Source organism: Oreochromis aureus, linkage group 14 (genome assembly GCF_013358895.1).
Source record: "Oreochromis aureus strain Israel breed Guangdong linkage group 14, ZZ_aureus, whole genome shotgun sequence".
Taxonomy (NCBI): domain Eukaryota; kingdom Metazoa; phylum Chordata; class Actinopteri; order Cichliformes; family Cichlidae; genus Oreochromis; species Oreochromis aureus.
The window spans coordinates 21761611-21785767 of NC_052955.1; the positions used below are offsets into that span (position 1 = coordinate 21761611).

General features: G+C 37.6%; 1 long non-coding RNA gene across 1 annotated transcript; it reads left to right on the top strand.

The window, feature by feature from the left end:
• The first annotated feature begins 2377 nt into the window (after nucleotides 1-2377).
• LOC120432950 lies at nucleotides 2378-8034 on the top strand. Its single transcript, XR_005608222.1, has 3 exons — nucleotides 2378-2549; nucleotides 6280-6364; nucleotides 6613-8034. It is a non-coding gene; the product is annotated as an uncharacterized LOC120432950 (long non-coding RNA).
• The last annotated feature ends 16123 nt before the right edge of the window (nucleotides 8035-24157 follow it).

Genomic DNA, 24157 nt, shown 5'->3' on the forward strand with positions numbered 1-24157 from the left:
TGGCCTACTTCATATAGTGAATCATATAAGGTTTATATGATTTACTCATGAAAGTGGCCACTTTCTCATTACTTTCATATGTTGTTTTAGTAAGTCTAAAACATACAAGTTTCATTTATATAATTTTCCAAGGGATCTTATATCTGTTTTCACTCTTGTATGCTTTTCATACAAGTTTCACACAAGACAGATACAAACTTTATAAGATTTATATATATCTTTTCCATATGGGGATTGCCTGCTCATTAACATTTTATTTTTTTGCATTAAGTGAAGAATTGTGCACCATCTATAGATGAATTATTTTAATAACACTTACACTGATCACATGTATAGACAGCCAGGATATCGTTTAAAGCTGTTTTGCGTGTTGGTTTTGTTGCCAGACAATACAAGAGACAAACCTTCATAGCAACAGTTGATAAGTAACAGTTTTTTGTTTTGTTTTTTTAAATGAAAGGACATTTAATGGTCACTACCTCAACTCCTGGCCACCAGGCTGCAAGAAAGCATTCTTGATTAATGATATATACTGAGTCTTTATAACCAGAAGAATTGCTTTTCATTTGATGCTCTGTTTAGTCTCCGTTATCCTGCATATCAACTGATATTTTGTGGTGTTCCATTTAAATCCTCAGCACTTTCTTTTTTTTAAAAATTTTAGAGCCTGACCTTCGTGAACAAAGCCCCATCAGTGATGTGCCTTGATCGCGTGAATTTAATTTTCTCTTGACCCACTTGCAAGCCCAAACATGCACTCATCATGTTTACTTGCAAGTACTGACTTCATCTCTTTCAGTGCAACCATCGATTTGTGAGTCATCACCACTTTATTAGCCTTTTCCTCTTTCTGACCACATCTTTCCCCCCCACAGCTCTCTATCTCAGTTGCACAGAGCAAAATACCTTCAACATTACGTAAAGCAAAGAAGAAAGAAATTGTTTTGTTGTCGTGCTCTCTTGTTGCAGCATTTAGGGCATGTATTTCCTGTTAGTTGGTGTTAATCTTGCCTTCATAAAACATGTTAATGCCAGTGTTAATCAGAGCTTCCACTGAATTTGTTTGTGTGAACAACAGGCTGCTAAATGTCAACTGTTACTGGATTATCTGCAGGCTGGAACCCCGTGATAATGATATATGGAGTATGCGTCTCTGTGTGGGTGCTTTGGAAACTGCGCATGCGTGTGTGTGGTTGCAAATGTGCATGCAGTGATTAACACAGGCCATTTCTAGTTTCTTGGCACCCTGAATGAATCCCTTTTGAGTATAAATCCTTTATTCTGCCACTTTTATTAATCGGAGAAAGACAGGGAGAAATAGCAACAGAGGAAGAAAGACTGTGCAAAAGGGGGAAAAAGATATCAAGGCAGGAAAAAACCCCCACTAAAAAAAGACAGAAAACAAGTCTGAGAGATGCACAAAGACGCAGAGAGGAAGAGTTTTAGAGGGGTGTATAATCCCTATGGTGTTTTGTTGTCGCTTCTGTCTGCAGGGTAGCAGAATTCTAACTAGGCTTGAACTATCCCAGCTCACACAGCAGCCACTGCAACCGTGTCTCCTGCTGTACTGTTCAAATAACACCATTTACAGTACAGTACAAATACAAGCATGAAGCGAGTAAGTGATGGCAGGTGAGTAGCTTTTTTCAGTAGCCAGAGGAGAAAGCAGGTTTGTGTTTAGCTAGTGAAAGGACAGAGAATTTGAGGTTGAATTTAATGGAAGGTTCTTACTATTTATTTTTGGGCTTTTTGCCTTTTTTTGATAGTTGTGCAGTGTAGAGCAGACAGGGAGAGAGCACAGGGGAGGGCATGCAGCAAAGGGCTACAGTTCAGACTCAAACCCAGGCAGCTGCATTTCAGCCACATGCACATGAGCACCTGCTCAACTAGTGAGCTAAACTGACACCCTCATAGGAGGTTTATGAGCTTGTCTGTGATTGGCAGGTGGCAAAAGGGGTGAGCAACAGACGTTTCCAGTAAGCGAAGCAGCGGAAAGTGGGCAGACAGGTAAGTGCAGGTAAGCGGAAAATCCGTTAAATCCTTTTTGCAGGTTTGTCCAGCTCTGAAGTGTTGGGAAAGTTATCCTTAGTTAGGATAACAAGCACCTTTCAGCTTGCGTGGGATATTTGAGCCAATGAGTGGTTGCACTGGAAGGCAGAGAGAAAACAAAAGTCGGTAACACCTGTTACACAGCAGCATCAAAACTAGCATCAGACAGCCTGATTGCAGCACACAAGCAAAGACAATCTGGCATGGAATGGAAATGCAAGCTGGTCCATATATACTGCAAATAAATGACTGATGGAGAACAGGTGTGCCAGCTAGCGAATGAGAAACAAACAGGCTCCGCCCATGGGGAGAGATGGCAGCAAACCAACTTTGATAGCTGCTATTCTGTTATTATGAGAGTGTATGGATTAACAATGGTCTAGATATGCATACTGTAGCATACTGTAGCTCCACTGTTACACCACCACCCACCAAGCTTCAAAGATGGAGGCTAATCTGAGGTGCTTACGCCTTGCTGGGAGAATCTTTGCTCCACCATTGTAAGCATAAATCATTCAGCTTATAAGCTAAATGTTTGTGTTTTAATTTGCCAACAGGATGTGTCTGCATGGAGTAATTGTCACTTGTCTTTTACACATGCGAGGTAACAATGTTATGTACAAGCAGCTTACTTAACTGAACTGCCGAGTGTCTCACTGGTCTAGCATGCAGAGATTTATTGTTTTAATAACTGACAACCAAAAGTGGCTGAAAGGGACCTTTGTCCTTCTGGAATTAGTTTGACTCTTTGACCTTATTTAACTAAAACAAAAACAGACAGGTGCTTTTGATAAACACATGCTTTTAAGCTCACAGGTGAGAACCTGGTCGGTTTATAGGTAGGAAGGATTTGCAGTCCATTTACTTAATTACATTAAATCTCCACAGAGCAAATTACGTGGCTGATCACACAGTCTACACCACAGAGGTTTTCTCCCTTCTCCCCATATTAATCACAAGTGCTTTTCTCCCAAAAAGTCTCAGCGTTATAATTCATTATATTGTCACCTTTGAATTGATGTGTTAGAAAAACTTAAATGGGACTGGCTTGGTGAAATTGCACGAAAAAAAGAATGTCTATGTTAATCACAAAATATTCCACTTATTAGGGAAACTCCCCTCCTGGCAACTCTAACCTAACCTGATAATAATTGTTTCTATCAATATCACATTAGCATTATCACTAGGGCCCAACTAAATGGTATAATTGGAACTTCTCTACCTCACTTTTGAGATTTGAATCTTGTTGGAGATAAAAGGTAATGAACTTTTTTGTTTATCATTTTTCTCATAAAACTTCCATGTCTCCCTGACACACACATGCATACACACACTTTAAAAAGTTTGTAGATAAAATCACATCATCTCTAATCTAGAGATGAGCAACCTGTGAGTGAAAGAAGGCAATGCAGACCTATTTGAGAGCCTCAAATCATTCATTTAGATCAGCAAACTGCAGAGCACAGTCAGTGCATAAAAGCTCATGTTTCTGCCCTTCAGTACAGTATACTGCAAAATGTGGCTAAATCCAAGACTGCTTTGGTGTAACACCAACTGCTGACTTCATCACTGCAGGAAGTGTTCATTGATCCGGCATCTGATTTGTCGATGCGGCTGCAGTTTTAGTCAAAGACCTTGGCTGCATTTTTGATTGAAACATTGAAAAGGTGTACCCACTGCAATGTCAACGTCTTGCCACATCCTAACTGTGTGAAATAGATTTTTTTTTGTTGCCTCAATCAAGACGAAATGGTGGTCAAAGCTCAGCATTGAAGAATGAGCTAAGAATAGCAGTCTCACAGCTGCTGCCCAGCTTTCAGAGGATCTCCAGCACAAAGGAAGCCCACACCATCCACTGAAAAGACTGCAGAACAAGACATGTAGTTGTTATGGAGAAACAATTAGATGAAAGTTTTCATAACTTTAAAAACATTGATATGTTCAGGAATATGCAATTAAAGACATAGGGAAAGAATTTAAATTATTACTAAGCATTTTTTAATTAAAAATAATAAATAAAAGACTGAGCCACAGGACCTCAATGGCCAAAGGAGACACAGACACTTTGGCCCTTTTACTAACACCACACCCATCTTCTGACTCAACCTCTAATTTGATCTCAACTACATCCAAAGTTCTGCAGCTTTATTTTACACAGCTGATGAAATCTATCTATAGAACGAGCACAGGCAGACTGACAGTTCTCTGCTAAAGTCTAAGCCACTGTTAAGCCACTTAACACTGACCTATGAATCATTCAAGCATTCAAGTACCTAACTCAAGGGATGTTGTCCGTACATGTAACAGACAACTTAGCTAAGAACTGAAGAAGAAGTTTTAAATTGTATCTAGTAATTTTGTTACTTGCAAAAACACATAATTTGCTCCCATTTCCTGGCTTGAATCTACAAAAATGGCAAAAATAACACAGTTTGACAGGAAAAAAATAACATTTTTGCACCAACAAGGTGATTCTCAAAGGGCTGTTAGCTGAAAACCTGGCATATGTAGGCATGGTGCGCAGTGTCCTTAAAAGTTCAGAGCAAACTGGATAAGTGGAGGACAGTAGAAGTGGTCTAAGTGGAAGTGCGTCTGTCAAGATAGAAAGGGAAAAAGTGTGTGCGTGCCAAAATGTGTCAACAGGTGTAATGGGAAAGTTTAAGTTCAAATTGCCATCAATTTGTATGGAGGAGCTCAGGTAAGCGGTACAACAGTGTGTGTCTACAGTCATCCGTAAAACAGATGGAGGCTCTGTCATTGTTTAGGACTTGTCAAAAAAGATGTAATTTTGAATACAGAAAAGTACCATTTGATCCACCGTGCAATACCATCTGGAAAGTGTCTGATTGGTAAGCGCGTCACTTTTCAGCATGACGAGTCTAAATACACTGCCAATTCAGTAAAAGCATACCTGGATAAAAAACACAAAAGAACTCCATCAGTTATGGATTGGTCTCCTCAAAGGCCAGACCTCAACATTATTGAAGCAGCTTGTGATGATGTTGACAGCAAACAGAACAGAAAATCTAGAAAGGAGCTTTGAATGTCCTTCAAGACTTTAGTGCAATGCTGTACATAAAACTAAACCATTTTCCAATTTTTTAAAAAGCAACTTTAAAAGAAAAGAAGAAAAGAAGGTTAAATAACAATCACATTACTAATGTATTACAGATCAAATTATTTTCAGATTTCTTGGAAAACAACATTTTTTGGCTTATGAAATATAACATATACTCAATTTATCACTAATAACAACCCACAGTTGAAAGAAGTTGACCTTTGAATTGCCATTCTGCAGAAACAGCTACAGAAAGCACCAAAAGAAGAATGACTCGACCTGGATTCAGTCATCTTCAAGACAGCTGAAAGGAAAAAGGATAGAATATTATAGAGATATGATTTGATCATTCTTTTATTCACCCTCAGCTGTAAGCATGCATATTTGCCACCCAGTGTGCTGCCTACAGTCAGTGTGAAAGGGTTTACCTTTCCTTGAAACATTCAGCTCAGTGCAGCGCAGCCACTGGAAAACTATCTACATATTTTGTACTTATTGCTATACCGTTTTAGACTAGGTAAGTATGCTTTACATTTTTTTACAGAGTGCAAAGGCATTTGCTTCTTTGGGATGTTGAAAAGAAAATGTAGAATGTTTAAGTCTAGTCATCTTTAGACGAAAAAAGTGGTACAGGTGTAGTTATCAGAAATAATAGCCCAGCAGGAACTGACTGTAGATGATGATTAAGTCAAGTGAAGTTAGGTTTTAGAGGTCCTTCATTAGTCACTTTGGACTGACCTCTCAGAAACTACCTCATTAAAATGTTTCTTTCTGTGTGAAGTTATGGTCAAAAAGTTTTGACAATGAGACACAAGTGGCAAAAAGTTTGTGTTTCTTAAACTTTGCAGCTTTTTTTCTCTTTTTTTTTTTACATGTTTCTATGATAAAGTAAAGACCAATCTAAAGGATATGGACACAAATTAACACATTTCATCAAATGGTGACTATATAAATTCTAGATTTTTTTGTCATAGATTTAATATAGTGTCACTTGAATTCCTGCCTTGCTATGCCCACCTATTGTAAGTACAAAGTCCCATACACACCACTTCCAGATGCCCATATCTAGCAAATCAACTTAAAATAAATAAATAAATAAATAAAACTGGTGGATCGACTAGTGAATGCTGAACTTTAAATGCCATTGCTGAATCTGTCATTCTGTCTTTCAGGTTGAGTGCTACATAACCTGCCTCATCGCTGATCACCACCATGATAAGGTCTCTGTATTATCCCACGGGAGAGTCACAAAAGAAGGTATGTTTCCATCAAAGGTTGCACAGTCCATTCAACTCCAGATTTTAAGGGCATAGATTTTAAACAAGTTTAATCATAATTATGAGTCCGCAGGAAACATTGTTAGACTTACGGCTGACCTCTCTTTATTAAAATATGTGTTTTTTAAATGCACGATTATGTTAATTTACAATCTCTAAGAAATGCTTGAAATTTCATCATTGACTAGTTCCAACAATAATCACAAGCTTGTCTCCCTTTTTTGCCAGGTTGGCTATCGGAGCTCTGCAGTTACCACCTACTGTTATTGTTAAATGTGAATGTGAGCCTGTGTTTAAAGATTCTGCAAAGCAATTCGGTAATACAGTATCAAGGAATTGCACAAAAGATCCCGAAGATCTCAGTGCAGTATTAATGCAGTGTTCTTACAGGCAGCAGAGTTCTACTTTGAACTGCAGTGGTGATTACGTGATTCATAAAGATCTATAAAACTGACAATAATTCAGTTTTAAACAGTATGTTAAAGTGGAAATGAAACACTACATATATTAAGCCTAATTTACACCATGGCGCTTTACTGTAAAAAAAAAAAGGTCACAAATTTAACACCGTCTGTGGAACTCGATTTAAAATATAAGCGTTTTAAGTTACAGTTTTTAGAGCATGTTTAATGTCATCTTGTCGAAGTGAAGAACATGAAGTCACTAGTTTGGTAGTCCTACATTCAGTTATGTTAGCTAACTACTGACAGAACCAAAAACAAAATAATATTGAAAACAAGAAAATTAAAATGGAAAAGACTTATGAAAAGACTGTCCACTTTCACTCTTTGTCTCTTAGTCCACTGAAACAGGCCTGTTGGCTGTAATTCTTGGGTTTGTAGAGCAGTTTATGAATGCTGGCTGCTGTCCCCTCTGTGTTTTCCTTGTCGTGTCAGATGTACGGAAAAAGTTTAAGAGCATATGTCTACAAGATGTGTCAATCACTATTTCATGCAATTTGTTATTTAATCCCCAGTTATATCAGGATTAAGTCTTCCTTTCCCCCAAGCACACCCAACCAGTTAACAACATAATATTATATAGCATATAATAGGCTACTGCCAGTGTTGGATATGACATGTTATAGTAACGTATTACTGTGATCACTTGACATTTGTCAGTAACATATTACTGTACTAAATTTAGTAGTTACATTACAGTTACACTTATGTTGTTACTACAAAGGTTCTTCAGTTGTCTTCCTGCAAACTTGCGTTACAATCAGCTAATTTTAGTTCATGTGTGTGAGGAGTAAAATGGTGGAGCAATACAGCAATACAGCTACTGAGGATTGGAGATAAGGATAAGAGCGCAAAGCTAAATTGGAAGCTAAAAATGCTAACAGCTCTTTGTTTCTTTGCAAGCATGTGCACAGACAGCATGCTAACGCTAGTGCTAACCCAGTGTGATTTTAAAGCTGAGTGCATGCACATGCCAGCTCAGCAGTCAGAGACTCATTCTTCTGCACTTCACTTCTTCCACACTTCACTTCTGCAGGTAACAAAAGCAGTGATGAGCAGTCAGGCTTGTAGCCTCCGTTTCTACCTGTTAATGTTTGTAGCGTAGAATCACTGTGGCGATCACTTTGAAGTCTCTGGTCTGGTTTTTGTCTTTGTGTTGTCAGCTTTGTGTTCATACATAAATACTAAGAGAAAGATTATACTGTATGTGTGTCCTCATTAGGATATGGATTTGTGTTGGTGTGTTGTTAATCGGTAACTACTGCATGATGATGTGTTTACTTTAATGCCTCATTTGTTGAACTTAGTTGGACAAGCAGAAGAAAACAAATGGACGGATTGATGGAAAATGTTGTAAAAATGTCTATTTTTTAAATTTCTCACTTCTTACCAAAGTGAGAAAAAATGAAGCCCAAAGGTACATTGAAAGTACGACACCTAGTCAGTCTGGATTTAATCCAGCTGAGATGCTTTGGCCGGACCTTAAACAAGAAATCCATGCTCTAAAGCCCTCCAGTGTAGCTGAATCAAAATTCTGCAAAGAAAAGTGGGAAGAAATTCCTCCACAGTGATGTGAAACACTCATTGAAAGTTATCACATGACTGCAGTTCTTGCCGCCAAGGGTGGAACAACCAGTTATTAGGTTTGGGGGGAGTTATTAGGGCCAGGTAGATTTGGATAGGTTTTTTACCTCGATAAATGAAATTATTGCATTTTGTGTTTACTCAGGTTATTTTTGTCCAATATTAAAATTTGATGATCTCAAACACTTATGCAAGAAAATAGGTAATCGAGAATAAGGCAAATACTTTTTCAATGTACTGTATAATAATAGCCATATTATTTATAGCCATACAAAAGCCGTCTTTCTGATTTTTTTTTTTATACATGACACCATCTCAGAATGGGCTTAAAACCAGATTTAATTTTTCAGAAAGTCTGCATCATGAACTGGATGAATGGAGTTTGAAAAACAGATAAAAAGTGTTTAGACAACATAATCATTACATTTGACCGTTTGTCCATTTTTCTTTTTTCTTTTTCTTTTTTGTAAATGGCTTCGATGGGGTGTTGTTATTGCAAGAAAAGAATATATCTTTTAGGTATTTTCAGCTCCCTGATCAGCATGACCAGGTTTACAATGACAGTTTCCTACTGGGAAAAGTGATTACATGAGGGTAGAGGTGACACTCAGATTAATCAGTTATTAACATGCATTATTCAGACTTTACAAACATACCTAAAAAAAATAAAATGAATATGTGCATATCTGTTATGGTTGATTGTATGCGTTAAAACTGCATTTTGAATAAATATAAAAACAAATTTGAGTTGCAGAAACCGCACCGTCTCCTCCTCGTTCCCTATCCCTATCTTCTGCCATTTTTCATTGTTCTTCCTTTTCCTTGCCCCTGCTTTCCCCACGTCTTCCTTCCAGTTAATGTGGATTTCTCTATCCTCTTCTGCTGTCAGCTGTCTCCTTCACCTCCTGCTGTCTACCTCCCTGGCTGTCAGTCATGTCATTTCCCTTGAGGCACAGTTGATTTATATAGAGACAATTCAAGACAACAGACAATAAAACAATAATGTCATAAAATCAGGCCTGGAGATCAACACAGGGTTTCTCTTGGGAATGAAAAAAAAGAAAGAGATAAATAAAGATCAGCATATGCTGACAAAAAGAGGGGTAAATGAGGAGAAAGACTCAGAGGGTGGAGGAAAAATGAGATACAGAGGTGAATGAGGTAGAAAAATAAGGGAAGAGGAAACAATAATAAAAAGATGAGTTTAAATCGGTTTAGAAAATTGATTATTTTACACACATTGTTGAAACTCTGACACTCACATTTGTGTTATAGGCTGTCATAGTCAATTGTTCTGATCTGCTGTAATCATATCAAACCTATTTGTCCTTTTCAGTCATTTGGAGGGTACAAAGATCAAATATTTATTCCAAACTAGAAACAGAAGGCAAAATAGTTCACAGTCAAAAAGACTTGTTTTCCCCCGTCACTATGTGAATTTACATCAGACTGAAAAAAAAAAACCCAGCAGAAAGTGTGAATAATGTTTCAGGAGTCAGAAGTCAGTTTTCATAAATATGTGACAGCTGTTCCTTTCCAAACTGTTTGAAATGATCCTACACATAATGAATACAGAGAAATATATAATGCGATAATTTTATGCTGTAGCTCAGTAGTTCAGCGAAGATGTTTCATTGTAATGATGAATAATTTGTAAAATGTGTGATTTTGAAGTTAAAGCTGTAGTTATAACTTCAAACGGTTGGCAAATTTCTGCTGTCAGTTTAGTTTCAGTTCAATTTTTATTTATTTATTTTTTTGCACAAGCTTTTACTCTGAGACATTTTCCATACACTTTATGTCTTTCAGTAGATTTCATCCAAAGTTAGCAAGAAGTGAAAAATACTGAAAAACACTTAAAGAGGCTCAAATAAATCAGTAGACATGATCACTATAGAAATCGCAGTAATTAACAAGTTTGTCTACATTTTTCTTCTGTAAATTAAGTAAATGAAAAAAGACGTTTTCAGGAAGCTGATGTGGGTATGTGTGTTTGAGGATGCACACCGGTGACTCAGCAGCAGTCCTTCTAATGAACACCGCTGAGTGGTCTGCGACTTGTAGGTGGAGACTTGTCACATCAGCCTAGAGAGCTGGAAGGTTTTGGTCAGTTTGACGTGGGAGCTGATATTTTGTTTCACAGTGAAATTGGTGAAATTGTTGATGCGCACATGCTGTGGGTCACAGTGAGCCTTCTAGGGAGCGATCTGAAAGTGGCAGCAGCAGTGGAAGTGGTACACATGTGTGAAAATAGATGGAATTATGGACAAGGGGTTTGTTTTTTATGAATGGAGTTGCAAAACTTTGGAATTGTTGTAACTGTAACTGTTGTAACTGTTTAGCATGAGTGTGTGTTGAATATTTCCGGAAGGTTCCTTGTATTTTTATTGCAACACAGCTCTCAGCAGAAAGCCTCACCAGGGAAACGCACATGTTATCCATCAGCTACATTATACCTTTGTTTGCACATTTCTTTCCCACCGAAGTTAAACAACTAACTTGAAGTCTTATTTGGTTAATGTGTGGTTTCCAACTTTATATCTGCAGTGTTTCTCCCATAAGTCCAAAACTTCAGCAATAGAGCAAATAAATTTTAGGGGAATAGCAGAAGTGAACCAGAGTCATCTGTTAACACTATTTTGGTGTTGACAGAGCAGGAATGCAGTGCTTTTATTTTATGTTTTTAACCACCAGACACTAATTTTTCAACATAAATTGGATGATAAGGTTTTGCAGGCTTTTGTTGGCTAATATTTGGACTATTAGTGTCAATCATCTGTGCTCAAACCTTGTACATCATGATGTAAATTTGCTGAACAGCCTGCTTGCTAACTCAAGCAAAGCTCATAAATCAGGTCTCATAAATCTAATCTTGTGCACCACGAAAACAGGCCATTTATCAGTGGAAAAGCTGCGAGACTTACATAACATGTATTATTACCATGATTACAAAGAGCAAAGGAAAGAGAAAGAAAAGGCAAGAAAGGAAGCAGGTCGACAAATAATCATCCATCATCTGTATTTTCCAGCAGACAGTGCTGATTAAATAAAGGTTTACATGTATTTAAAAAGAAAATGTTGTTAAACACCCTAATTGTGGCAGGCATGATTAACACCTGACAGTTTAAGGATTGTGAGTTCTTGTCTCTGTGTGCGTCCAGGCTGGTTGTGTGCGTGTGAAAGAGAAATTGTGTGTGCCCTGCGGAAAATATGTGAGTGCAAGCTGTGCAGCTGAAGGTCACTCTGAATAGAACCAGATAAATGAACTGGAGACACCAACAAGCTTATTACTGTAGAAAGCGTACCCACACAGCACATACACTGATACAGCACACACTTGCACACTCTGCAGACTTATTACAGCTACTGTAGTGACATGAATTGCTCCTCCTCTGATTTCCTCTCCCTGCCGCTTTATAAATCTTACTTTAGCAACTGGGGAAAGGGTTTACAAATTCTAGCTGTAGCTAGAAGTCCCATAAACATTATATCAGTTACAGTTCCTCTCTAAAAAAAATGTATAAAATAAAATAGCCTCAATTGTTGCTGACACTTACATCCACTGGTGCAGAGGTGCTAGAAATAAAGATACTATTTGTGACGCAGCACAGGAAAAGCAAAAGATGCAGACTGAGATCAAGCAGACTTTCCAATGTTTCCAATGTTTGTTATCTTATCTTCACTGTTGGCAAATATCTCTCAAAACTATGTTGTTTATAGTGAAGTTTATTGAACAATTTTGATGCCTAAACTGCAAATAAACAGTGCAGTATTTTTCCCATAAAACCTCTCAGCTACAGGGAAAACCTGCCCCCCTGCTCAGCATTGCCACAAATGCTAAGAGGTGCAGCCTCGCCAGTCAGCCAGTGAAATTTGTCCCCTGGGAGATGCAGGTGACTTTTTCCTTCTTTAGCCTTTGGCAATAATGTTGAGAGGATTGTGTTCTATTGACAGTTTCTTGTGAACCTGGTGGACTTTTTAGCAGAAGTTTAATCACTTACAAATGTGAAGTGATCATCTATGTCTTTGTGTTGTTACTAAACCACAGTAATTCAAGGAACAATTTCACATCTTCAAGCTAAAATTTTACAGAAAATAAAGAAAGGTAGAGGTTCTGCATGTTAATTTGGAATTTTTGAACTCTTAGGAAACATTAAAAAAAGTAAAAAAAAAATGAAATCTTGCCATTCTCATGTTTAAGATTCAGTATCTCCATTGATTGAGACTATGACAAAAAGTAAGATTTTTTTCCCATAACTTTTGGTAAACCGTACCAAGATCTGAGGATGTACTTCACATCAAGCAGCCGACATTGACCCGTGCAATCCTGTAGATGTTGTCCGTTCGCACAGAGAAAATGTGTCGGGTCTTTGAGACGTATTCCTTGCACCTGCCTAAAACTGTCAAACTGACAGCAGTAAGTTTGTGAATTCTGTAGAGCAGAAACACAGCGAGGGACCTAACAGAAAGTGGCTGTCTGGATTTAGAGTGCGAAACGTCTGGTTCAGCTGAACTTTTTCTCATTGGTATTCACACTTGTAATTGACAGACTGTTGGCCGAGCTAGAAAGAAACGCTGCTCATGTCAGAATGTTCAGGAGGGGGTTATTTTAACAAACATTCGCTCCACACGTGGGTACTGAGGTTACATTCAAGGACACGAAAAAGAAGCAAAGAGGGCCCTAGAGAAGTTTAAACCATGATTACTTTCTCACCTCCGCACCCCTGATCAACTTCTGCAGATGCAGCACGATTTTAGTTCTTGACTTATTTCAAAAGTGATACTACTTCACTGCAAACTGTACTGTTTGCATGAGTATGACTGCATGGAGAATATCCAATATTGTCACAATGCTAATTAGAAAAATATCCCCTGCTTACGCTATATATTACTTGAGCCCCTCTGATGAATAGTCCAGAGTAAATGATAGCAGCATACAGTATACTGGATGTGATCTTGACTGTATGTCACCGTTCACTTATTCCACCAGCTTACTCCGTCCATGATAGGCCGATTTCAGAGAACTGAAATAGCTCTCAGCATGGAAGCAAGGGGACATGGCAAGCTGACATCGGTGAAAATTAGAGTCATGAGCTGCCTTTTTTTATAGGGTGTAATGCATGTGAATTTAATACAGTGGCCTAGATCTCAATCGCCCTTCTTAGGAAGCCGCTAAAAAAAAAGCAGTGATAAAAACAGAAGCCCATACTGGCTTTTGACCCGTAAAAAAGGATAATTATAGTAATTATGAAACACTGTATTGTAATAATAAATATTTTTCAACCTCCAGCATAGACACAGCTCTATAGCCTCTGCTTATTTACTTAGATGTGGGTTTGGCTTGTTCTAAGTTCCCTTTGAGGAAACAAAAAACTCTTTGAACTTTACTTGTCATGTCTGAAAGATAATCTTGTTAAGGGAAAGAAAAAATCACTCACTTTATAATTCTAAATCTAGTTCACTGAATGCAAAGGAGGCCACCGTTTCTGGGAACACGACGATCTGGATTCTCCTGTCTTTTCATTCAGTCTCATTGTGCCATATCTTGGCTTTCACACAACCCTTCATGGCCACGTCCCAACAACCAGATTATGGGAAAGATTAAACAACATTTCTCACAGATCTGATAAGTGGATACGTCATGCTTATTTTCTGTTCTGTGTTGTTTTGGGAAACAGGAACAGAAATGAAAAACAAATAAAACATTCGATTTTGTAATGAAATTCAGATATGATAATTTAAAGCAACAGAACACGAAACATTAAAATCTTGCATTTAATTCTAAATCTAGGGTGTGTAAGTCAGTTTTCTGGGACGACAAAACTTGTTTGTGTGTGTTTCCATGTGTGTGAGACAGCAAGTAAATCCTGGGTAGCCAGACATGCGTCACTCCATGCTGAGAGCCTGGAGGAAATAACAGGGTGTTAGGGTGTAGGAGGGTTATCTTGCTTTTACTTTCTTCTCCCCTCACACATAATTTTCTTTCTTACTTCCTCTGTCTTTTTTTCTGACCACAGGCCCTCCTCTCATTTCCTCCCACTTGCCTTTAAGAAAGAAAGCATCTTAGAAGAAGCCATCTTCCTTTTCAGACCCCTAATCCCCTGTCAATTCATCTTCTTTTCTCCAATACTCTCTCATTCACCAGACACTGAAATGTCAAACACATGATTATCTGAACTGCTCTCCTTTATCTCCCCCACCGGTTGCCCTTCCCCTCCATCTTTTTCTTCCCTCCATCCTTGTTTCCAGTTTCTGGTTAGGATGATTTCTTAATTAAACCCCGAAAATAAACTTGCAATTTTTGTCAGTCTCCATGCCAGTTTCCTCATGTGAATAAGTGTTTACACTTATTTGTTAATTGGAATCAGTCCATTAATAAAGCAGATATAGTTTTGAAGTGGGTGTTGAAAACTAGGTCATACAAATTTAAACACAGCATTAAACTGATGCAATTTTTGCACCCTTAGAGTTGAACTAGATTGATTTTGTGTGTGTGTGTGTGTGTGTGTGTGTGTGTGTGTGTCTGTGTGTGTCTGTGTGTGTGTGACTGTTAAGAGTGAAAGGTGCTTGGCTTTTATGTGAGTGGTCCAAAAACATGAGTAATGACTTGATTGAGAACAAAAATATTTTGGTAATATGAATGTGAAGTCAAGCCACAAGATTGTGTTTAAATCTGGACAGAATTGAATTTGATATAATTTGATAACTTCTGAACAAGTTAAGTCTTTAAAGAAATAATTGTTAATGGAAATAACTGGAGTTTTGATATGATAATATATACATACACACTTAAATCATTTGATAATTTGTGCTGAAAGTTCGACACTGTCTTTCAATTTGAGAAGACCTTTAACTTTCTTGTTAGTGATCATGGGTGATAAGTGGTAGTTTCTTTTCATCAGCATGAAAACGATTTGTTTCAAAACTGATTTTGGAATAAATAAAACTGGAACATTAAGCTTCCCAAAGCACTCAAATATATCAACAATCTGTGGGCTACACTTAAAAGCCGGGTCAATGCAAGGAAACCAACCAATTTAAATGAACTGTAGCAATACTGCTAAAAAGAGTGGTCAAATGTACAGCCAGAATCATGTCTGAAGCTTGTTAATGTCTACCAAAAGCATTTAAACAAATATTTATGTATGTATATATTTGTATATATGTATTTGTATATTTCTGACTCTGTGTCGATTAAAGAAAAGAAAATGTATGCTGTACAATCATTCCATCCTTGAACAGTTCAAAAAGTCATTAAAAGCCCAAAATTACCATGATATTGCTGCCCATGATGACTGTATGGAAATCTGTATATCCTGTATATCCTACCATAGAGTTACAATGAAAGTAAATACAATCTAACTAAAAAATGTGTTAATTTATCTATCTTTACAGCTACAGTGGGCTGAACTTAGAATATCGAAGCAACTTCATTTTTCCCTTTTGTCAATAATCAACAGGAGATCACTGCTTTGAATGAGACTGTTTTTTAGTGTTTCTGTGGAAACCATTAAGTAATAGTGGAGATGACTTTGATGTGGGTTATCAGAGACATTATAGGGGGAAAACATGAAAAAAAGAAAAATCTGCTTGAGAAGTCTGGAACGCCAGACATGGCAGCTGCTGGCCACACTTGCAGCTTTGAGGTTCGCAACAGTTTCAGCTGTTTTTTTGGTGATCACATCTGCTCATTATGGCTTACTGTAAACATAAGATGAATTAGCACTGTTGATCAGATGGAATCAGCCAGAGGTATAGATGATGTTGGCACACATCACTGTGCAACTGTACATGAAAATGTAATGTGAAACTGCAGTCGTGGATGTACAAGCATTTTAAATCTTTTTAGAATTAATTTGTTAAGAACGTTTTTGGTATTTGGTCAATCTCAATTTCTTTGCTTATATATTTATTATTCATTGTTTTTCTTTGTTAAAAGATGTCCTAACCATAGAATAAAATAAAACAAAACTTCAGAAAAACTTATAAGCTGATAAAGGAGAGGGCATAAGTTAACAAAGCGATCAATACCACACTGAGAGTACACTCCTTCAACCAGAAAACCAGAAGCACAGAGCTCAAACAGTGCTACAGCAAAATCTCTTTGGACCTGGTCATCTCCTTTTGCTCAGCTTATGTACTCCCATTGGCTCTCACTGGCTCCCACTGGTGATTGCTGACTGGAGACTGCTGTGTGGAACTCACTGACTTTATTCTATAAGAAGAACAGTAGTAACTAAATCAGGAGATAGAGAGTGAATAAAAACCACAGAGCAGTCCACAGTAGGCTTACGACAACTTTAACATCTTGACTGTCAGCTTCATCTGCGTCAATGATTTGGGTGAGAGAATGTTATTAGTGAAAGCTGACCACTCTCTTTTCTTTTAGTCTTCACAGCCATAATAATTCAGATGCTGAGCCATTGTACCGAAGATATAACCACTGAGAGCACAGTTAAAAACGTTGGTATTAAATTAAATCTCTGTCTTGGCTTTATAGACTTGTAGTAAATGTACATTGAGAAATGTAATGCTTTTACTAGATGCAAAGCAATAAAGTCATTTCTTAAACTCAAACCAGAATGCTTCTGTCCTTTTCTGATAATTGGTGGAAGACCGATGAAAGAATAAGGTAGCAATACATTTCTTCTAAATTCAGAACCATGTTCTGAATGGTTAGTAGCACCCACCCGGATCCAGCTATATTATGATCATGACCAGAGTCTCAAGAAATCCAAACACAGACAGAAAACAAATTATAATGATACAAAGTCAACTAAGGCCTCAGTGGTCACTGGTAGTAACCGGGTTCAATCAATTGCAAAGCGGGTGCTGCAATAACATCCTCCTTGTGGTTGCTAGCAGATTGCAGATTGCAACTTACCTGCAAACACTCTCTTAACTACATGCAAAACAATAGTGGAACTTCAATTAAAAAAAAAAAAGAACATTCACCTTCCGAGTGAAGGTTGTGCCTTACACCTGAAACCATTGAGCATATGGATGGATATGTCTGACGTGGTATCCAGTAGAGATGGCACGATACCACTTTTTTATGTCCGATACTGATATCATAAATTTGGATATCTGCCGATACCGATATGAATCCGATATAGTGTTTTTTAATCAATAAAACTGTTTTTTTAATATCTTGCTGCATTTTGTATAAGTTCATACTCAAGTTTAAATAAACAACAACACTAAAGCTATTCTGTTATACCTGTATGTAAAAAATACACTGCACCCAAAATATTTCATAGTTCAGCAATACTGATCAATCTAATAAACTTAAACCTACTCCATCCTTCCTATTCTGGTATTTTAAAAAGTACTTAGCAGAAATATTAAGCAACCTAATTCATAAGGTTGCAAACTCCCAGCAAAAACAAATAGGGAACCACCCCCCACCCTCCACCTCATGATGCTTAATCGACGTAATCATCTTTAATTTGATGCAGTGTGAAAAAAAAAATGCACAGAAATAAATTATTTTTCAAGAATAATTAAATAGATTCAACATCTTTCTTCAACAGAATTGCAGACTGCACAGATGGTATCTTTCCAAAGGAAAAAGTACTACAGCTTACTAGGGTATATTAGACTTAATAGTTACTATATACAGTAATGGACTTCTATACATTTTACATCAGATTAAAACTTTGGGTGTAAGATTCAGATAATTATTTATTACAAGCTAGACATTTTAAATGAGAATAAGAAAGAAAAGTATGTCTTTGTGCCCCCTTTTCCCTGTTAATGCCCTATCGGCCCCCCTGGCTAAACTTTGCTAGATCCGCCCCTGCACAGTTACCAGCCGTCAGCTACGTAGAAAAGGATCCTGGTCTAGAAAGTAATATTAAATAAATTCTAACGACAGCTTATCAAGCTTAAACGTGCTGCTGTTGTTCCGCCGCTGGTTTCCTCTTTCTGGTGCAAAGTGGGCCAAAAACAAAGAAGAGAGACAGACTCGTGACAGAAAAGCTGATCAGCTGATCATTAAGCAGTTTCAGGATTGAAGTAGCAGCAGGAGAGGGAGGGAGAGAGAGGCAGTCGCTCCATATATCAGTTGTTAAGCTTAACTTGGGAACGCTTTACAAACATTCAGAGATGAACTTACACACTTGCTTTACTTCTCTCTGGGATAACTTCCTCGGAGATGAAATGCCAGATTGCTAGCGAGGCTACAAATACACACAGCCGCTCTATCACGTGAGCATACTGCTCCGACATGCTATGGTTATGAGCCGAGTTGCTGTGTCGCAAGTTTTGTGAGGTGCTTTTTTGATATTTAATGGATCGGATTACATTTTTTATTTCTCTCCGATATCCGATCCAGTAATTTACGTCAGTATCGGACGGATACCGATACGTAATATCGGATCGGTCCATCTCTAGTATCCAGTTGGCAGTACTGTTGAAATTAGCAGTGCAGCAGTGTGCACATGGAAGCAACAGAAGTCACTGGATAACACAACTGAGTGTTCAATACTCCACCATTTACATATAATTGTAATCTTAGTTTATGTCATCACAGCTGAGCAGTTTGCTGATCTGTGTACCTTTAGTTGCCAGATATACCCTAGCCTCCTAGTGTCCTCTTTTTTGTTGCAAATTTTGATTCTGAGTGTGTTCTTGATCTTTCATGACTGTTGGCACAGTTGTCTGGTAATTTAATACAACACAATACTCACTGAATATTACCTGTTCTAGTGTAATGACATTTAATGGACTGCTCACTCCATCCGTCCATCCATTTCATTGATACCAACATATTTACAAAGGCACAACTTTTACCCATTTCTACTTTGGGTTGCACTCACAGTTTCACTGCCACTTAGTTGATGACTGTTTGCAGAAAATGTACATAGAGTTACCTGCCGGATATAGTCAACACAACAGGCCATCTGATAGAAAAAATGACTCCTCAGGAACACATAGAACATCTTCTCACCACAGTTCAACCATCTTCCAAACATGTGATTCAGGGAGCACAACAGTATATGACAACAGTATAAAAAACTTGCTTAAAAGACTTGCTGCACACATAGCAAAAGATAGGAGTTGCACATTTGAGAATGCAGTTAGGACAGTGGGGAAGTACAGCGTGATTAGCACAAATGAGACGTGCACAGGAGGAAGCAAACAAAATGACAGCCTGTGCATACAGAAATGTGCTGCTCTCTCATTCTAAATGAGCTACATAAAGGAAATGGGTCACTTGAGCACAGAAAGGCCATTAACGTTGATTAGGCACTGTTGCTTTTGGCCCAGAATTAAAAAAAACATAAACCATTTAGTCACAAAAGTGTGCAGAACAATGAACAGAGAGAGAACTGAAAGGCACCTGTGGTAAGAATTTAAAAATTTCCAGTCAATTGAGCTGGTTTTATTTGGAATGCAACCAGCAACTGAGCAAAGTTTCACCCCAATATCTGTTAATCGCAATCACTCTTATCATTCTTAAAGGAATGTGACAAGGTTTAATGGTCTTGCTCTGTTAGTAATAGGAATGTCACAAGTGACATTTGAAAATTTACCCCGCCCATTTAAGGCCATTGGTGACCATAATTGCACAGCTAATGAGGCCACTGGCTACTCTCCAGGCTTACATTGGCAGGCCACCCACAGTCCCTATATAACTTCTATTCAGGATTGAATTGGAAGACTGCCCAAGGTCATATAGCAGGGCAAGAAAGAAGCTAAAGGAGGATTATGTGCCACAGTTTTGGTTTTCTGTCTTACCTAAATCCAGTGATTAATTTGGTCTTGATCCATTCTCCTTCCACTTGGGACCATCAAATCCCGCTTTCCGTCCATCGTTGTGCCACAGTTATGGTGTTAAACATTAAGTTTGTTCTTAAATCCCTCTCTCATTTGCTGGGTGTGCTATAGGTGATACCCAATCAACAGCAATCCCTAAATTAGCAATGCCAAAAAAAGTATTTTGGACATGGATCCAGGTGAAGACACTGTGTAACACAACTGGGTGCTCAACACGACACTCTTTGCATTTGTGTTGAAAATGAAACATTTTAGTTTGTTTTGTCGTAGGTGAAGATTCTGATTCCCCAGCTCAGACACAAGCATTTCACTACATATTGTACCCTGTATGATTGTGTATGTGACTAATAAAGGTTGTTTGTTGTTGTTGTTGTTTGTTTGATTTGATAATCAGCCCTACAGTGTACTTCCAGGAAGTCTGTATCACACGTGCCTTCGCTTGTCTAATTTGATTCTGATTGTGTTCTTGATCTTCCAATAAGTCTCAAACCTAACTGGACTTAAATCTACAGGTCATTGTTTGGATTGTAGGAGGTAAAAATTCACATGTGAGCATTTACAGCTGTTAAATTCTCTGCTGAGCCAGTTTCTATTCGGCTCATACCCATATGAATACACGTTTCCAGTCTTTTGAATTAAATACGACTCATGTTCTTTCAAGAAGTATCCCTTCACAGAAGGTTTTAGATGACAGCTTTATATTTCTGAGTTTCAATCTGAGCTCCACTTGTATATTTAGAAGTCTATAAACATCTCTCCATACAGAGCTTGAATGACTAAGATACATTCCCTGTGGGGCTTGAAGTAAACATCAACCATCAAAGGCGTCATGCAGTCCCTGTTTTGAGGTTGAATGTCTAAAGAGCCATGATTTATTTATTATTCATTTATTTATTATTAAATCCTGAAAACTGGATAAAAACGGTAAGAAGGATACACAGATCCATACTTTTTGTGTTTGTGTGGTTGTTTAAAAAACAAGCCAATGCATTCAGTGGTATTTAGTGCCTTAGGTAAACACACATAATTTTTCCAAGCTACTGTTTTTGAGTAGCTCAAATATGGATAGTAGCCACTGAAAAATGGTTTAAAGAATACATATGCCAATAGAATTAGAAAAAAATCCTTCATTTCATAATCCATAAAAGTAAATTGAGATGCATTTATGCAGCAGCATGTGTTGCTTTTTAAAGAATACATAGCTGTAGGTAATCTACATGAAATACAGAGAAATTGAGCATTTATATGAAAGTGGAAAAAGATCAAAACTGAAGTTTGATGGCATTTATTTTAACAGTGCAACACCAGTGAACCTGAATCTGAAATATGCGCACAATATGTCTTTGCTTAACAGAGGCCAGAGACCACAAAGGCTTTTTTTTTTTTTTTTTGCTTAGTATCTTTTTTCTATCACAGTAGACAAAAATAACAAAATTAAGGTTTCTGCAAACTGTGGCTTCTGGTACCAATGTGAATATAACCTTCTCTATTGTAATGGCATTTAATGGACTGGTCTGGAAAAAGTGCTTCAAGTAGATTAAATAAAATGCAGTATGTCTTTATTTTGTGTCTTTACAGACTTGACAAAATCCTGCATTAGGACTTCTGAGAATAAATATCCATCCATCCATCCATCCATCTCCTTGAAACCAACATATTTGAAAAGGCACTGTTTTTACTTGGAAGGCGAATAGTCTCCATTTGTACTTTTGTACTTTTGTACTGTGCATTGCATGGTTCACAGTTTTACTCCCACTGAGAGAAGGTCATAAGCATTTGCAGACAAGTCTCACAAACTATAGGCAACCACGGCAATGTATTAGCAACCAAAGCAATCGCAAGGAGGTTTTTGGTGCAGCACCATATTTGTCTTTGCAATCATTTTTACCTAGTGATCTCCAGCATCTATTTGGGGAATACATATTTTTCCTTGACGTCCAGTGGTTACTAGGCAGTCATCATCTGGTCACTACACCTGTGTGACTGGGTCCAATATACATTATACAGGCCAGAAGAAGTTGTATGATGGTAACCAAATGTTCAAATGCTGTCTCTCACAGAAAGCTCTGCAGAGCACAAAACTGCTTTAAAACTGCATTAGATCATTTGCACATGTTTGGCTTAAAACTGTTTATTAAAAATAACTATACGTTTTTTAATCGATTAACCAGTTAATTCAGTGGTTCATTAACTTACTGTTGTCCTCCTATCAGCTTAAAGCAGTCTGGCAATTCCCTTCTGACCTCTGGCATCAACAAAGCATGTTTAACCAGAAAACCGTCGCTCACTGGATATTTTCTGTTTTTCAGACCATTTTTTGTAAATCATGGACATCCTTCTGTGGAAAGCCCCACCTTATCAGTGATTTTTAATAAAAACATAGTTTGAAGTCACTTAACCTTTCTTTCCCATTCTGATACCAGGCCGTCTTCATGATCTATTAATGCATTAAGTTGCTGCCATGTGATTGGCTGATTAGATATTTGTTTTAATGAGCAGTTGAACAGGTAATAATGTACACTTACCTGCCTGGCTGATGAGTGTAGTTTTGCATTCATTTACTTACCAATAAAGAATGATTTAAATATCTATTTTTCAGTTTATCTAAATGTGGAGTCTTTTATTTCGTTGTGAAGGTTTATCATACCTACAGAGAGAATATACTTTTTCTTCACTTCCTCTTTATGTAACCTTTAATTTACCTCTTGCACATAGAGGTTCAGGATTTTTTTGCCCTAAAAGTGTGCAATTTACATATTTCCCCTTCTTATGTGCCTATTTTTAACCCATATTATGAAAGTATTCACTTAGTCTTTCTTCACTTTCTTCACATTCTTTCCCTCTCTAATCAGTCACTTTCCCATTTTTTCTGCCCCCGTCACCCTCTCCCTCTCCTACTTCCTCTGTTTGCTCTTGCTTGTGCTTATTTAAATGTCACACTTTCATTTTAAGTTGGATCATTTTCCCTGCCAGAGGGGAAGAAGGAGGAGAGGAAGAAGAAGGAGACGGGCATAAAGGAAAAAGGCGAGGCAGAACATAGCAGCTTTAAATGTAGGAGTTCACACCTAAATTACAGGGGAAGGCAGAGAGGAGAAACCAGAGAGGGAGAGATTTTATTCTGTAAGTGAGCAATATTAGAGAAGAAGGCATGACTCAAGTAGGAAATCTTGCAGTCCTCCCTTATCTCTTAGACAATGCTGGAGCTGAACCTGAAAAACACTGCAAAGTAGAATGGCGGTTTAAGAACATAAATACATAGTCCAGCAAATTAGCAAGTAAGTTTGACAACTTTTATAATATAAAAAATATGGATAAGGAGCACACTGACAATTGCAGCTTAAGCAGGTGTTTTTTTCTCTTTCTGATTTTTAAAGTATTTCAGTATCCCTAAATTTAACTCGACATTCTAAGATGAAACTTTAATGATCTGTGTATTGAAATTGGGTCATTGCAGCAGCAGAAAAATAGCATACACACCACTTTCTGTGGAAGTATTAGAAATACAACATCTACTTGGATCATGTTGAGGATGAAGCTCAAAATAAATGCAGGGCTGGATGCAATAAGAAATCTTTCATGAGAAAAAGAGAGGAGAAATTCATGTCCTCCCTTTAGATTAATTTATGCTCTAATACATTAAGATCATCAGTCAAAGAGACAGTTCAGTGTTTATTTATATTTATTAAGATTCAAACGACAACTTATCTGTGCATTAATCCCAAATTTACTGATTACCAGGTTGTGCATTATTTTAGCTCTGAAGGCCTTTAGAGGTCCAAAGTTGAAATGTGCCACCTGATCCAATGCAGCAACAGTCAACCCATTTTGATCTATCTTGTGACAGAATTCTTTTGCAATCTTGACACGTTTGGGTCAAGATTTATGTGCTATTGGCATACTGACATGGACAGCCAGCAGGTATTATTACATAGAATTTTGTGCATTCT